Source organism: Leiobunum rupestre, chromosome 7 (assembly GCF_980474605.1).
Source record: "Leiobunum rupestre chromosome 7, qqLeiRupe1.1.hap1, whole genome shotgun sequence".
NCBI lineage: Eukaryota > Metazoa > Arthropoda > Arachnida > Opiliones > Sclerosomatidae > Leiobunum > Leiobunum rupestre.
The window spans coordinates 11,590,077-11,607,149 of record NC_143390.1 but is presented as its reverse complement, the minus strand read 5'-3'; the positions used below and the strand labels follow the sequence as shown (position 1 = coordinate 11,607,149).

General features: G+C 41.5%; 1 long non-coding RNA gene across 1 annotated transcript; it reads right to left on the bottom strand.

Annotated features, from left to right (window-relative positions):
* On the bottom strand, positions 1–685 carry LOC149934430 (uncharacterized). Its single transcript, XR_016472175.1, has 2 exons — positions 605–685; positions 1–183 (listed from the first exon to the last, which is right to left on the bottom strand). It is a non-coding gene; the product is annotated as an uncharacterized LOC149934430 (long non-coding RNA).
* Between the last annotated feature and the right edge of the window lie 16,388 nt (positions 686–17,073).

Genomic DNA, 17,073 nt, shown 5'->3' with positions numbered 1-17,073 from the left:
TGTCATGCCCCCCCCCCTCGCGGGTCCCTAGTTATGCCACTGTTCGCTCCTCCCTCGTACCACTTAACCGTGTCTTTTCAATGTCTTCGGCGACGAACGACAATTGGCGATGGACTTCTTGAAGGCTTTGTCCATCCTCTCTTTGGCCCTGGTGGACTAGGGCGCCGGACCTCTGCTTTTCGACTGAATAAAGATTCAGTATTAATTTCTAGCCGTTTTCTAACAGCCAACATTATATTAATAATAATAAAAATAATCAGCTAGGCTAATACCCAAGGCACCACCTTAGGCCCAAGTCAATCAGTGACTTTTAATGTCTTCAATCAGGTGGCTGGTTACAATGCGTCGGAGGGTGGTGGAAAGCCCTTCGTGCCACGCGAGCCAACAGTTTTTATGGGAAGGGGAAACCGAAGAACTCGATCATTCGCGAGTGATTCGGCTAGATAGTGCTTTCAATTTGAAACTCATGACGTCACAAATGTAATTGGCCTATTGAGAAAAACCGGTAACTGTCATGGCGACCACGGTGAACACTACAGCTGTGACGTCACACGTTTTCAAAAACGTAGCAAACGAAAGCACTCTATAGCTCCCATCATCTCACCCGTTTTCCTTTCACGCATTTCCGTTTCTTTTAGGCCATCGATGTCCTTAGTCACGCTAATCTTCATTTGCCACGTGGTTTTCGTTTGGAGGAATCTGTCGATTATTAGCAACTGTGGATGGCAAGGAATTATTTCAAACCGATTTGACGGGAAAGAGAATCTACTTACCGCCGCCAATTGTTCCGTCAATGGTATCGCTGGTTTGGGGCTGGTTTTGCCGCTTTACGGGTTTGGACAATCGTCGCATTTTCAAACGGCCACGCTGTCTTTCGCTCTCACCACTCTCCTCATAGTCCAAGAGCCCATGACAAAATAAGCATGTGATAAGGTACACGATGGGTCAAAGTATTTTTTAATTAGGTTAGTGATTTGTAACAAAGAACTGTTTGTCTTACGGGTCAAAGTGGGGGCTTTCCGGAAATACGAGCCACGTGACGTCACTTCCGGTAACCTTGAAAATTGATATGACCTGATATTGGTATCATTCGATTGGTCTCAACGCGCTCTTACCAAATATCGCAAAATTAACCTTCAAATCTGAACCAAACGGCGTATAAGACTAAAAAAGTAATTTTGTCTTATACATGTAAATTTGGGAGGGGCTCGAAATTAGTTTTATAGTCTTATACGCCTCTTGGTTCAGATTTGATCGTTAAATTAGCGATATTTGGTAAGAGCGCGTTGAGACCAATCGAATGATACCAATATCAGGTCATATCAATTTTCAAGGTTACCGGAAGTGACGTCACGTGGCTCGTATTTCCGGAAAGCCCCCACTTTGACCCGTAAGACAAACAGTTCTTTGTTACAAATCACTAACCTAATTAAAAAATACTTTGACCCATCGTGTACCTTATCACTAGCTTATTTTGTCATGGGCTCTTGGACTATCACTCTCATTCTCCTATTGCACTGTCCCGCAATACGCACGTTGTCACAGCCCACGAAGAGTTGAGCTTCACCTTTTGGATATTCCGACCGCGGATGACACTCCTACGGACCAAGGACAGTAGATACAGGGACGAGAAAGTGTATTGGCGGCCTCTGATGGAATATATCACCTAAAACGACCTAAACGCGAGGAGAGTTAGTTGTAAACAAAAAAAATGGCGGTCACCTAATTTTAGCGGTTCTTAACGAGGTTTAAGTGCTCAAAACAAATGGGCATTTTATTATTTACGCTCGTAGTTTTATTTTTAATTTAACATCAAAATGGTAAAAACTAACTACAATAATACTGTCCATGGTGAACCACGTCTTAAATAATTTGTTTACATCTAACTCCCCGTGAATATGAAGACGTTTAAAATCGAATTTTTTTCCCCTGCTTTCTCGTCCCTGTATCTACTGTCCTTGTGCGGACTTACCTCCTGGGTTAGTCGCCGGACAACAACTTTCGAAGGAAGAATCGGATAAGGCACGAGACCCACCTGGGCCATACTTCACTGATAACGCACCAAATTAACATCGGTGACGCCGCTCGCGCACGTTCGTATCCGTATGGCAAATCGTTGAAGGAACGCGAAATCCAAAAGCACGAGGTCAACAAACTTTTAGAGGCTAACTTCATACGAGAGCCTTGTAGCCCCTGTGATGAAAAAGAAAGATGTCTCATGGCGCTTCTTCGTAGACTGGTGAAAGTTGAATGAGCTTACCAAGAAAGACGCGTACCTTATACTTCGCATTGATGACGATGCTTGACCACGTCCTTGCCGACTCTAACCTCGCACTACATTGGACATGCCTTCTGGTTATTTCCAAGTCAAAATCGTGGAAAGCGATAAGGAGAAAATGGTTTTATGTACACTGTTAGAAAAAAGGGTTTGATTATAAACCCCCAAGGTTCTTAAAAATAATTCCACAAATTCAAACCCTCCAAAACCCTTTAACGGAAATTTTCAAACCCACTAGGCTTAAAAATGAGCACTTTTATGATTATAAATTGAACCATTAGAAACCCTTTAAAAACTTCCTAGGGTTTGCAACAAAACCCCGTATATACAGACAATCGACACAACACGTTTTATATTTAAACTCTCTTCAAACCCTTTAAACACTTCCTAGGGTTTGTATTTATAGATTAAATTAAAATTAATTAATTTAATTTACGACTTTATAACAAATTTCGGCGATTGCAACGGGCGCGTTTCGAACCAAGCCCGCTAGCACGACAGGCGGGTGTTTTACCACAGAACCACCGAAAGATGGATAATTGCAACGATGTTTATAGAGAAACCATTTTGGGGAAAGTCCGTCTTCCTTTACGTTTTATGAAATTATTATACGGCTTTATATCAAATTTCGGCGTAGATCGCGTGAGATAGTTTAAAACGTGCAGGGTTTGAAAAGGGTTTTAAAAAGTGATAAATTATTATTTTTTTTGCTATAGGTTCTTAAATGGGAATCCTAAGGGTTTTCCATTGACCTATAGGGGTTTCCTTTAAACATTTAAACCCTTTTCAAACCCTGCAAGTTGCCAAAACAAACCTTAAGGATTTATAATTTTTTCCTAAACCTTTTTTAAACCCAAAGCAAACCCTAATAAAACCCATGGAAACCCTTTTTTCTAACTGTGTATACCACAGACAGACAATATAATTTTAATGTATTTGCAAATACATTAAAATTATATTGTCTGTCTGTGGTATATGGGATGGACTTTCGCAATTCACCCAGTACATTTCAATGTTTGATGTTGGTTTCATGTGGCAAGTCGTCATTGCTTATCTCGAGGACATTATTATCTTTTCAACCGACTTCGAAGTTTGACAGCCACTTTCGTCATCTAAACCTCGCACTTACATGTTTATGGAATGCCAACTTGAAAACCAAACCAAGCAAATGCGCATTCTATTCGTTACTTGGGACACGTTATCGACGGTCATGGCTTAACTGCGGATCCGAAAAATCTTGTAGCAATCTAACTCCGACGAATCAACGTCCGGACCAACAATTCCTCGCACTGGACTACTACCGCTGTTTTGTTAAAGGGTTTGCTAAAATTGTTAAATCCCTGACCGATTTAACAAAAGACACGCTCCATTTCAGTGGTCAACCAAAGCGGACAGTGCTTTTAGAACCCTTCACATCAATGGGATCAACCGTTTGAAATTTTTACGGACGGGTCATCTTATGGTATCGCTGGAATTTTTAAGCAATCGCATCGATGGTCATTATCACGTGATAGCGATGTATTTCAGTCGTTTTCTGAATTCGCACGAAAGCAAACTACAGCCCCAGGGCCGTCTTTAACTTTCAGGCGCCTCTGGGCTAATAATATCAGGCACCTTTTCTTTTTTGAATACTTTACCATTAAATTATAAAAAAATATAAATAATTTTCCAGATGGTGCACCTCCTAAGCGCGGCGCCCTAGGGCTTAGCACTACCTAGCCCTACTGAGAGAGTGTTTAGCAATCTTCTTCTCCGTCCAGAAATTTAGACCCTAAATCTACGGTCAGCGAGTTACGATTGTTACCGATCAACAAGGCTGACTAGCGTGAAAAATCCAAATGGTAGGCTCGCGCGTTGGTCGTTAACGCTTCAAGAATTTGACTAAATGATCAAATACAAAAACGGCAAGACACATTTGGATGCTGATGCACTTTCTCGCGCTCCCGTGGAAACTACACCACGTATAGAGGACTCGTGGTAAATTCTGAGGTTAACGATTTTACATTCTTTGATGCGTGGTCCGATAACCAAGCCGTTTCAATGAGTGGGCATGATAAACTAGGCCCGTTCCCGCAATCCCATGACGGTAATAATCATGTTATCGTCTACACCGATTACTTTACGAACTTGGAGTAGAGAAGTTGCCTGGAGTGGAAATGCCCATATCTGTAGCATTGAGCCTCTTCCCCCATCAACGCTGCCTAAGCCATCCCGGCATGCACTGCGTTTTTGGTAGGGGCCAACGTTTTACCTGAACTCTAGCAACGAAAAAGAGAGTTAATTGCATGGCTTTATTTAAATATTTCTTAGCAATGGGAACCGTTGTGTTTGATGATTTCCTTTTTGTTACAGATTTTATCTCAACATTGTAACCTTCTATTAATAATTTTTATTTATAAAAGAGAAAAATAACTTGTTAGAACTTGGTTTTTAGGTCCAATATTAGATAATGTAACCAGACTTACCTTCTTTTTTTGAATAATTTTTTAATATCATGTTGATATCCAATATGTTTTAAACAATCCATTATAAAAAAAACTAATACAAACGGAAATCAAATTCAAGACGACCGAATGTGTAAAATTTAGTTTCAATAAAAACCCGATTGAGGGAGATACTTAAGGCGCCCCTACTGCGGAGCAAAGGATTCTGGGTAACGTTGACCCTGACAGACTTCCCATCCTCTTTTCCCCTCCAGTCAACTTCTCTACTCCAAGGTACGAAGACGTTCGTTGCCCGTGGCACAGCTGACGAGGTGGACAGATTTATTCCGAATCAAATTATCCTTCGGTTTGGAGCTCCGAAAGAACGCGTAAGTGATAGAGGATCTGAGTTTCCGAATAAGCTGGTCGCTGAAATAACCATCCTCTACAGCGTCACCCATCGGCGTACCATCCCCGGACCAATGGCCTCACGGAACGCTTCAACAAGACACTCGCGGACATACTCGCGCAGTATGTTCCAAGATCACCGTGATTGGGACCGTTTCTTAACCCATTGTGTTTTCGCCGCCTAGGACCAACAAACACAAGGAGAACGCACCTAGCCTTTAAACACGCTAACGAAGGGTTGTGTACGAATTTCATTGGACGAGCGTCACAAGCCTTTACGCTGAACGTTTTACGGGCGGGGGGAAGACAATATCCGAATTTTCCCCTTCCGACGGCAGCAGGCGCTAAAGCGTCTAGCCAATGAAAAACGTACGCAAGAAAATCCACGACTTTTGACGAGTTGCGTTCTCCTTGTGTGGGGTGTTGTGTTTGTGGCTCCTAGTCGCCACAATACAGCAGTACGCGAAGAAACGGGAATTGGTTGCCAGGTTACGCGTGAAAGTGACCATTTTCTCTTCTTCTCAAGGCAATAAATAAAACCCTGGAGATAATCCTTTCAAACCGTGAAGTCCGAGGAACGGGTCGACCGTCGCTACAATAGAGGGTGAACCTTGACTTTAATGCACGGGTATAAAGCAGACTGGCCGCTAGACGTCAGGCTATTAGCCATGCTCAAAATAAAGCCCACTTCGACCTTCTTCGCCGGGGGAATATTGTTTAAGGAAGGAGACCTCGTTGCCGTGAAACCTCCCCCCTTTGATGTCTTTGGAAGTTGAGTTGAGTGTGGCGTTGAGTAACTAGTACACAAGTTAGAGAGACTGAATTTTTATCGCGGTTTTTTACATCTCCGAGTTCCCGAACGACTAACGAGGAGACGACCCGAGGTGGTTCTCACCGATTTTGTTCAAAGTTGGGGGATAGTTAGACCTAGATGTAACATGAAACCAGTTAAAGGGAAAAGTTACGCTGGGCTTCCGTTTTGCCATGGCAACCAAAAATGTTTTTGACAACATAAAATGATAAATTCTAAAGGTCCCCCCTGTGCAAAATTTCAATAAATCAAAAAAACAATTATTTTAAAAACATTTAAAAAATAGTAAATTTTACATTTTTGGATTACTTTAAACAAATAGGGGGAATAAAAACCATTTTGGGTGAACTCGAGCTAATTTGAATAAATAGGTCGAAATTTTAGGTATAATACAAAATATTTGTAAAACTTATGTCGTGATAACTGCCATATATTTTCGCCGATAAATCTTAAAATTTCTACATTACATTATCTGAACGATGTAAACAGATTTTTAGATTTCAATAGAAAAACTACGCCATTTTATAAAATGGCGGATACAAATATAAATCATGGTGCAATAAGTTAGGTAATTTGTATCCGATTAACCTGAGATTTTCTACGTTACATAATCTGAACGAGGTAAACAGATTTTTAGAATTCGATAGAAAAACGACGCCATTTTATAAAATGGCGGATACAAATATAAATCATGGTGCAATAAGTTAGGTAATTTGTATCCGATTAACCTGAGATTTTCTACGTTACATTATCTGTCCGAATGAATTCGTACTATAGATTTTAATAGAAATCCGACACCATTTCGTAAAATGGCGGATATCAATAAAACTCATCGTGCGATAAGTTCCGTAAATATTCGTCGATTAATCATCAATTTTCTACGTTTCATTATCTGCCCGAGCTAATTAGACCTATGGGTTTTCCAATAATAATACGACGCCATTTTGAAATATGGTGGATATAAATATAACTTATGATGCGATAACTGCCGAAATAATTTGTCGATTTACGTAAAATTTTCTTCATTACATTATCTGACCGAATAAATAAGCCACTTAGTTAACTGAAATAATTAAGGTTAATTTTACATTAAATTTGGAAAGGAATACATTTAGGTATATACTTATTATTTGGGTAAAATGGAATTACATTAAATTAGTTCAAATTACATTTTCGACATTCATATAAATTGGGAGAAATACAATCTATATTTGGTGTTTTTAATAATATTGAGTAACTTCAAATAATTTTGATAACATTGGAACAATTTTGAGTAAATTCCAATAATATTTGGTTAATTGAAATAATAGTATTGTGTATATTTATATAACATTGGTAAATTTAAATAATATTGTGTATATTTGAATATATTGAGAAAATTCCAATAATATTGTGCAATTAACATAATTTTGTTTGCAGTCTATTAATTTTCACTAAATCCAATTTATATAGTGTAAGTTCATTTACCAATTTACCATTGGGCGAATAATAATAATAATAATAATATATATATATATGCACCTCGAACGTGTCGGTTTTGAATTGGATGAGGCACTGGAGGTCTGTGGCGTAATCTCGCAGTAATACTTTGATTGAAAGCATTTTGATATATGTCGTCGAACAGCGTCTCAGTTTGTACGATAGGAAGGGACTTGAAAGGTTTTAATAGGGAACAATTTCTAATTAGACGTTTTCTTTCGTTGTCAATTGTTACGCTCGAGCCCTTGATTTTTACGATTATCCATGGTTTCGTATCATAAAACGGGTCGAATTTGTTTCTTTGAATTAGTTTCGGAAGGACTTGATCTCCGAGATTTAATGAATGTTTAGATGCATGCCGTTTTGTATTCGTTTTCTCCTTCATTGGGCTTTTGTTAATCTCATCGTTGACTCTGACGATTTTATCGAACGTTGGCGAGGCCTTTCTTACACCAGGTAACTTGGTATTGATGTCGCGGTTGAAGAAAAGAGTAGCCGGTGCTTTCCTGGTCGTCGGGTGTGTTGTAGCTCTAAAATTCATTAGGAAATCTGGGAGTATGTTTTGCCAATTAGTTTGATCGATGATGGCAGTCCGGATACCTTTTGCCAACATAGGCATATGCCATCCAATGAGCCGGTTCGCCTGAGGCCAGCGTGGTGTTATTCGCTGGTGGGTGAATCCTAGTTCCTCGGAAAAGCGTTTGAAATCATCTCCGTTAAAAGTGGTCCATTGTCACTTTTGACTTGCTTTGGAATGCCAAACATTGAGGATATGTTTCGTAGCGATTTAATAGTGGGCGCTAAGGATGTGGTCGAAAGGCTTATTGGAACCGGATATCTACTGTATTTGTATTACCGAAGGGTGATGGCCCAAATAAATAACAATAATAATAATAATAATCAGCAAGGCTAATACCCAAGGCACCACCCTAGGCCTAAGTCATCGATTGCTACAGAGTACCATGGATGTTCCGGAAGCGGTATCATAGATACAGGCTGATGTTGGTGATGGGGAACTGTGGCTTGACAAGCGATACAAGCGTACAGACGTGTTTCTACTCTGTCATTCATGTTAGGAAACCACAATTTGTCTCGAAGTGTCTGTTTCGTTCGTACGATTCCTGGGTGACCTTCATGAGCAATTGTTATGACTTGCTCGATTAAGCTACGTGGTAAGATAACAAGGTCACTTTGAAAAATCAGTCCGTCTTCTTCGGTTAGTTCCTGGCGAATCGTTTTGTACGCGTTCCAAATTTTTAGGTTATCTCCCGTAATTAAGTTGTATTGTTATTGTGTGCCATAACTTGTTATTACGCAGAGCTTCAATGATTTTTGGCAATACCACATCGCGCGAGGTTTCTTCTTGTACTATATGGAGATTGATAGCACCAAGCGAATTTATTTGAGCTGACGCAATTAGTGAAGAATGTTTGTCGTTCGTGGTTGAAGGTTGTGGGTGGCACGATAAGTATTCTGCTGGGTTTGCTTTGCATGTTTGGTACGAAGTTGCGAATGTATAGTGTTGTAGCCGTAGAATCCATCGTTGAATGCGGGACGAGGTAAGGGTTCTTGGGTTGAAACTAGGGGGTTGTGGTCAGTAAGTACGTGGAAATCTGATCCGTTAAGATAAAGGTCGAAATGCTCGCATCCGAAATCAAAGGCGAGAGCTTCGCGTTCGATTTGAGGGTAAAGTTTTTCCGTTTCAGTGATGAGGGAGTGGCTCGCGAATGCTACAATGTACTCGTGACCCTCGTGGTCATGTTGGACCAAGATTTCCCCTAGGACAACCGGGCTGCCATTAACAATGGCAGATGTGCGTTTTGCTGGATCGAAGTATTTGAGTGTGGTACAGTTCTTAAGATTCGTCTTGATGTTGTCCAGTGTTGTTTGATGTGTGGAGGTCCATATCCAATCCGAATCTTTTTTCTCAGTGGTTCAGTTAAAGTCGCATAGTTGGGTAGAAATCTGGCACAGTAGTTGACTAGGCAAAAGAAACTTCGAAGTTCGCTAGTATTTCGGGGAGCTGGAAGACACGCTAGGGCTTCAATTTTTCTTGGGTCGGGTTTGATACCGCCACTTCCAAATACGTGCCCAAAGAAATCTAAATTAGTTTTGGAGAATTCGCATTTGACCTTTTTAAGAGTTAGCCCCGCGTCTAAAAGTCGCTTTAAGACCGGTTGTAATTTGGTAACATGGTCGGCTGAACTACTGCCTCCAATTAGGATGTCATCACTTGTGTTGATTGTATTGCTTATTCCGGTAATAGTTTCTTCAATGGCTTTTTGGAAGATTGCTGCCACGGAGTTTGCTCCAAAAATTGTAACGAAATGGTCCCATGTGTGTAGAAAAAGTGGTTAAATCACGGGATGCGTCATCGAGCTCAATTTGGTAATAGCCCTTATTGCGATCTATGTGGGTAAAGATTGTCATGCCATTCATAGCGAGTATGATGTCATCCATCTTCGGAGGTATATGTCGTTCCCGAATGATGGCGTGATTCGGCAAACGCGTGTCAACACAAATCCTAAATTCGGCGTTGTTTTCTTTGGCACTAGAGCAATTGGAGACAGCCATGAAGTAGTGCCACTAGCGGGTTCGATAATGTCAGATTGATGTAGGTCGTCGATCTTTTTTTGCTGAGTTCTCGTAGGTGAAACGGGATCAGAGATGGGCAAAAACCGAATTTTTCGAGCTCAAGCTCTTTAATATTGCGCTGCATGGCGCTCCTCTCTTTTTTTTTGCCGTAGGGGGAGCTCGCGCTCTTCTCTTCTCTTTTTTGACTGATTATCACTGATAGTGCAGCTCGCGCTCAAAAATAGCTCTTGGACTCTTTGGAGCTTAGAGCGCGCCTGCCTCTGAACGGGATGCGTTGCTGTCGGATAGCGGTCGGTGGTATGGTAGGGTCGATGTGAAAGTGAGCTTTGTAGTGTTTCATTTTTCCAAGCCCCGACAACAAATGGTGATACTCCTTCACGACAGACAGGTCGTCAGGGTATTGTACCGCAAAAGGTTAAGGAGTCGAAGAGTAGAAGCTCCAATTATGTTGAAGGCGGTTTTCGAAGGATCCAAAACATGGAAGATAGCTTTAGTTGGTTGATTGTTGTACGTGATGATGGACTTGAAAGACCCAAGTAGTGGTAAGGGTTCCATTGATGCGAAAGGGTAAACGTTTAAAGTTGGTTCTTCAAGAGTTGGTGGTAGATTCAGTTTTAGGTATGTCGGATAATTTATAATATTAACTGAAGCACCAGTATCAATGAGTGCTTCCATATTATTTCCACGTGGAAATCACACGTTTCTGATAGAGTGCGTAGGTGGGTTTGAAATTCGTCAATAGTTTCAGACGCACCTTGTTTGGCTTGATGAAAGTTGAAAACTTCGTAGGTGGTGTGTCGATGTCGTAGGAAATGTGTGGTAAGTGCTTGAATAGTAAGATCACACACGTCTGGGGCTTGTACACCGGCTGGCGCCTGTGGAGGTATAATGGTTAGAGTGTTGAATACGTCCTGGACCTCGTCTCCTGCATAGTGTAACAGCATGGATTTTTTTCTTGTCGGATCATTAAAGACTCCGAAAGCTTCCAAGAAAGTAGTGAAACGGCGTAGCCACTTCTCCCATCGAGTTGCGACGTTTTCTCGATTTTCCTGGATAGAAAATGCTGGGAAGGTGGGCGTTAGGAAGGCCATTTTCCGTTAGGCTTAGATGGATTGTTGGTAATTATTTGTTTGGTTTGGTTTAAAATTGGTTTTTAAAAAGAGCGCGTGTCACAGTGCGCGACTGAACGAAAGTCGGAGTTAGGGTTTGAAGAATTTTAGGGGTTTTTTCCAGGGTATCTAACAAGACCCGCTATATTTAATGAGACTTAAGTTGAATATCAGGTCGCGTTCTATCTATAACTATAACTACTATTTCTATTATTGACTACAAAATTTTTTTCTAGATTTCTACCTCAAATTGGTTTCTTTATTTTTGGGTCTTTACCCGTTGACGATTTAAAGTTTCTCTGGTCCGCCTTCGGAGAGTGGACCCTTATTAAAGAGTCCCCTCGAGGGGGTCTCTCAAGCAGGGGAGGATTATAAGCGCCCCCCGCCGTGTCCGTGGTCGATTGGGAAAACTTCCGCGTCAATTTTCAGAACCGTAGACAGCTCCCAATGACTTCGACGTTTCCGACTCTCCTGGCAAGAAAACTGGCATCATATCGGTAGATCGGCTGAAACCGTATTTTAATCGCGCATAGGTCGGCAACACTTTTGCTCTCTAGTCTTGATCGTGCCTCTATGACCCAACATTCAACGATATTACTATTTCAATTTAAAACAAATGCTTTTTTATCCCGTAGAGGGACGGGAATTAGCGTTTCTGAGTTTTTGGGGAGCCAAAACGTCCCTTTAGGGGTAGGGTTAGCTCTGTACCAGAAGCTACCCCAGCAAGTTTTTCAGGGGTTGCGAGATCTCATTGTATCTACCTCCTTATCGAGTAACGGGGCATCAACAGCGGCAACTGTGGCTGGTTATGATGGTGATTTAGAATTATCTGCATCACTGTAAGGCGGCCTCGGCAGTTCTCTGTAGAAGGTATGCTATGCAGAAACTAGATGTGGCCCTCATTCCGGAGCCTTGGATCCACAATGGTAGAATCCTAGGGCCCAAAAATGCAGTCGGTCCAATGTAGTTACACCACCACTGTAAAAATCATCTCGTCTGCTGATGGAGAAGAGGAATTAACGCTGGCTTCGGGTTACTTTCATTATGATGCCTTGTCCCCGTCAGGGGGTTGCCAATCTGGGGAACCATTGCGAAAGTCTAGGCCAGAATCTGGTTATTGGATGTGAGGACAATGCACACCATATCTGGCACGGGGCAGCAGTGACTGCAACCAACGTGGAGATGACTTAATGGAATATTTGGTCAGTACTAAACTGCATATTCCTAACAAACATAATATACCAAATTTTGTTTCAAGTAACAGGAATGAGGTTATTCATTTAACAATACCCTATGTGACACAGTCCCACAATGGCATACATGTGTCTAATGAACCGTCACTCTCAAATCATAGACACACATGCTTTTATGTTTTGGTTAAACCTGCTCAAGTAATTACCAAAATTCTCAATCCAAGAACAACTAACTGGTCTAGTACTCTAGGTATAGGGAAGAACTTGATCTTCATTTACGAGGATGTGCTTCTCAACTCTCCCCGGTGCTCGACCTCGAAATGACTGTTGAATACATGCAACAGGCCATAATCGACTACTACCACCAAGACCAAGGATAGTTCGTTGTTGGAATAATGAGATTGGTAGACTGAGCAAGATTTGTAATAGAGCTAAGAGGTCGGGTGATTGGTCAGACTTTTAACAGATCCTTACTGCCGATCATAAGGCCATCCGGGAAGACAAACAGGCTTCCTGTAGGGATTTCTGTGAGAGTATCTCTGATATTCCCAGTACGGACAAAACGAATGAAAATTATAGCACATGGCAATACGAAACATCTGGATACTAATAAGTTGAAGAATGGTAGTTACTCCAGTTCTGGAAATAGGACACTATCGCATATGCCAGAGTTTCACTTTCCAGACTCTAAAGTCATTAATATAAATGACTATTATGAATTTCCTCTTCGGGTCAAGGTAACTAAAAGGGTAGATTGGGATGTGGCAAAACAAGTTGTCACTCACTCCAAGCTTATGTCGGCTATAAAGTCATTTAATAATAATTAGCTAGGCTAATACCCAAGGCACCACCTTAGGCCTAAGTCATCAAGCGACTTTTAAAGCCATTAATTAAGGTGGCCGGGTTACAATTCGTAGGAGGGTGGTGGCAAGCCCTTCATGCCACGCGAGTCAACAGCTCCCTACACTCACTATTACCGTTAATCTCAACAAGTTTTTACGGAAAGGGAAACTGAAGAGCTCAGGGGGGGAATCAGTGGGGTGAGAACTTGCAAACTCAACGCAGAAGGAGTTGTTACTAGTTTTCACCCAGTGCCACAAGCTGGGATTGAACCCGTCTCCTCTTGCTGCGAGGCGTAAGTGCCGAGGGGCTGATCACTGATCATACCTCCGCGTAATCGGTGTACAGAGCCGTACCTTTGACTGTACTAATGGGATTACGCTTAATCTTTGAAGTCCCTGCCTTTGGCAGTGCTAATCTAAGCGTAATCCGGTGTACAGACTTTCTAAGAGTGGTTAGCCCCTCGGTAAGTGCTAACCACTCCGCCACAGTGGCGCCGATCCCAGAGGTCGGCGGGGCCGAAGTCCCCATTGGGAAAAATCAATGGAAAGGCCGTTTACTTTTAAGCATCCGTAGCAAGAAAGTGTTGCCAGCAGCCCCATTCCAAGTTTATTAGTGAGCTTCGGCCCCCATTGGTAAAAAAATCGATCGGCGCCACTGCTCCGCCACCCCACCTATATCTTTGTATCAATTAGCCTTCCATATAGGGCGAGTTGTAGCGTATGTCATTGTTATAGCCCCTTGGAACCTAGACCCGTTCAGCGATATCTCTTTGTAATAGTTTCCGTATGTGGTCGCGGGGCCTAGCTTTGCTTAGCGTTCTATATTACAAAACGCATTATTTAAAAAATAGCAATATAATACCAAGAATGTATTTATTTATACTTCTGAAGGGAGAATGAATATGTCGAGCCTATCGACGGACACGTTGAGGCCCTAACCCCATCACGCTAAGGGGGGAGGGGGAGAGGGGGGAAGAAGGCGGTCTTATTTTTTGGAATTGGAGAAACGCTAAAAATAATCTCGACATATTCATTCTCCCTGAGTATAAATAAATACATTCCTGATAATACACTGTAGTAAATTTTTGTCACGCCCGAAATCGTGAAATCACTTTCAAGAACTCTAGCGATTTCAAGAATTCCGAAATCAGTTCAAAATCACGAAATCTCCGCGAATTCGAAATCTCGTACACAATTTTGGTAAGTGTCCGACCCCTCGGTCAGTGGTCACCTGGTTTGGGTAGCGTGTAAAGTCGTGTTCCGGAAGTAAAAGCTTAGGTGCGTTAGTTAGTTGTGGTTTCGGTTTGGGTGACGTGAAACTAAAACCAAGTTCGTGATTCGTTGTTGATGATCTCGAGTCATTCGAGGTGGAAAAGACTCTCTATCGGGCTTTGTAGTCCCTCTTTTCTCTCTGGTCTTTGGATCACAAGCGGAATATATTTCATGGACCCCGTGTATCTGGGTTTGTATAAGGGAAGGCTGTAGAAACGGTTTCTATCTCGCGACCTGGTTTCTAAGCGTTCTGTTATTGTTTTCGTGATCGACCTTCGAGTGGTTAGCACTTTCGCAGGAGGAGCCGGGTTCGATCCCAGCTTGTGGCACTGAGTGAAAAGTCGGAGCAACTCCTTCCGCGTTGAGTTTGCAAGTTCTCTCCCCACTGGTTTAAGGGTTCCCCCCCGAGTCTTTCTGTTTCCCCTTCCATAAACACTTGTTGAGGTTAACGGTAATAGTTAGTGTTGGCTCGCGTGGCATGAAAAGCTTGCCACCACCAGGGGCGGACCGTTAAATTTGGGGGCCATGGACTACAACACTGTTTGCGGCCTATCCAATAAGCCCAAGTTTGGGTGTATCAGATGCATTTTGCAGGGTCAATGGAAATATTTTTTTCTTAAGTTTTAAATTAAAAATGCTTTTATTTTTTGACCACGATGGGGGCCCTTTGATTGAACGGGGCCCCGGGCTGCAGCCCATAAAGACCATGCCTAAATCTACCCCTGGCCACCACCCTCCAACGCATTGTAACCCGGCCACCTGAATTAATGGCTTTAAAAGTCGCTTGATGAATTAGGCCTAAGGTGGTGCCTTGGGTATTAGCCTAGCTGATTATTATTAGATAGCTGTATTTTCTCGTCCAGTCAAAACACTCTTGAAGTACATGATACTCCTTTAAATAGCACTGTTAATGAAAATGTACATAAACAATTGTATCAAATATTAACGTCCCTTGTTAAGAAATCTTCTGATTTTGTAACACCCGCTTTCAAAATTTACTTAGAAAGAAAACTTTTAGTGTTCAGATTTCCATTGTAAAAAGAGTGTTAGCTATGACTCAAAACGATGCAATAAACGTTACTGAATAAGAAACCCAAACGGGCCCAACCCTCTTCCGGGTGAAACATCTCTGTTTGAATAGTTATCTTTATAAAGTAACGCGCCATTCTTGTTTTAATGATGCTCTTACGTCACAGGCTCTTACTTTTACAAGTCTACGAGCGCGCGCCACGCCCGCGAGGTACAGTCCCGGACAAAAGTTTCTGGACACTTTGTTTTTCAAATGTTTCAAAAACCGTTCACAGTAGAAAGTCTATTAATACCTTTTTGGAAAGTTTAAAAAACGGAGAAACCTTCTGCTATTTTAAATTTTTAAATATTGAATAAGTATTCGACCGAGGCCTAATAAACCGAAACATCGCCTTTTCAACCAATAGAAATTTGTGACACTCTTGCACGTGACGAACACCGATCGACGCACGGAATTGTTTCCTTTCCAAAACCGGATCCGGCTTCAAAATGGGACATGTGGTTCCGATAATATTGAAGAAAAACCATAACCAAAAATCGAGCTTTTTAAGCCTAATCGAAATTAATTTAAAATTTAAGTCAGCTTTAGTTGGCAGCGAGGAATTGGCCGACGCCGCGGTAAACGACTATTTTGAGTTGTTGAAGGGGGGGCAAGGGGGGCAATGCCCCTCCCTAGGATTTTACTGGGAGGGGCAACTAATGTTATTGCCCCCTCCAACTTTTTGGTCAGTTGAAATCTTCGCCAGGCTCAAACTATCATTTTAAAAGCATATAAAGCTTATAGAACCTCAACTGTGTTTAAATTTTAGTCTTTTCCCGCCAATGTATATAGTAGTAAAATTTACAAATGCATTCGGAGAAGCTACAGTCCATTAAATATTCAAAACCATTCTCCAGACCCCTTTTGGTTCCTCTTTGCCCCCTCCAACTTCTAGAACGTTCCTACGCCCCTGGTTGACGGTGTTTTATGATATTTCTTCGTAGTTTTTTCGGTAATTTAGGATCTTAAAACACTGACAAAGCTATAAGATATGCAGCAAATGGCTGGTGCGGAGAATTATAGTAATAAAGCCGTGTCTTGTGACGCAAGAGAAACATTTTACGAAGTTGGGCAAGACCACTGTATATTTTTATAAAATCAACTATTGTAAGCGACTAAGTTAAATCTGTAGAATCTTTACAAAAAATTGAACAGTTAACCTATGAGCTTAAAGAGGCTACTAAGCAAATTAAACTGTAACCATTAGGAAGATATCCTACTTTTAAATTATAAAATAGAAAACCTTGAGAACGAACTTGACCTTAGGAATTATGTTCAATCAACTTTTCTCAATGTTGATTGTCGACTTGTCGTACGAAATATTTTACACGACTACAAACCTGAAAGTTCTCTATTCGCTAGCGAAACGGGTATAGGCGGCGCCACAGTCGCTACCCCTGCAGCTTGGTTTGTCTGCGTACTTTGTTGATCAAAACAAACGATTAATATGGCGGATTGTAGGCGCCGAGGTGGCATAAATTGCCTTTTTGTAGTATTACTGCCTTTAAAAATATTACAATTCGAGTAAATGGTGAGAAAAGAACGTTGGAGTTATCGTTTCACAATTTTCCGAAATGCAAAAATCTTTTTAATG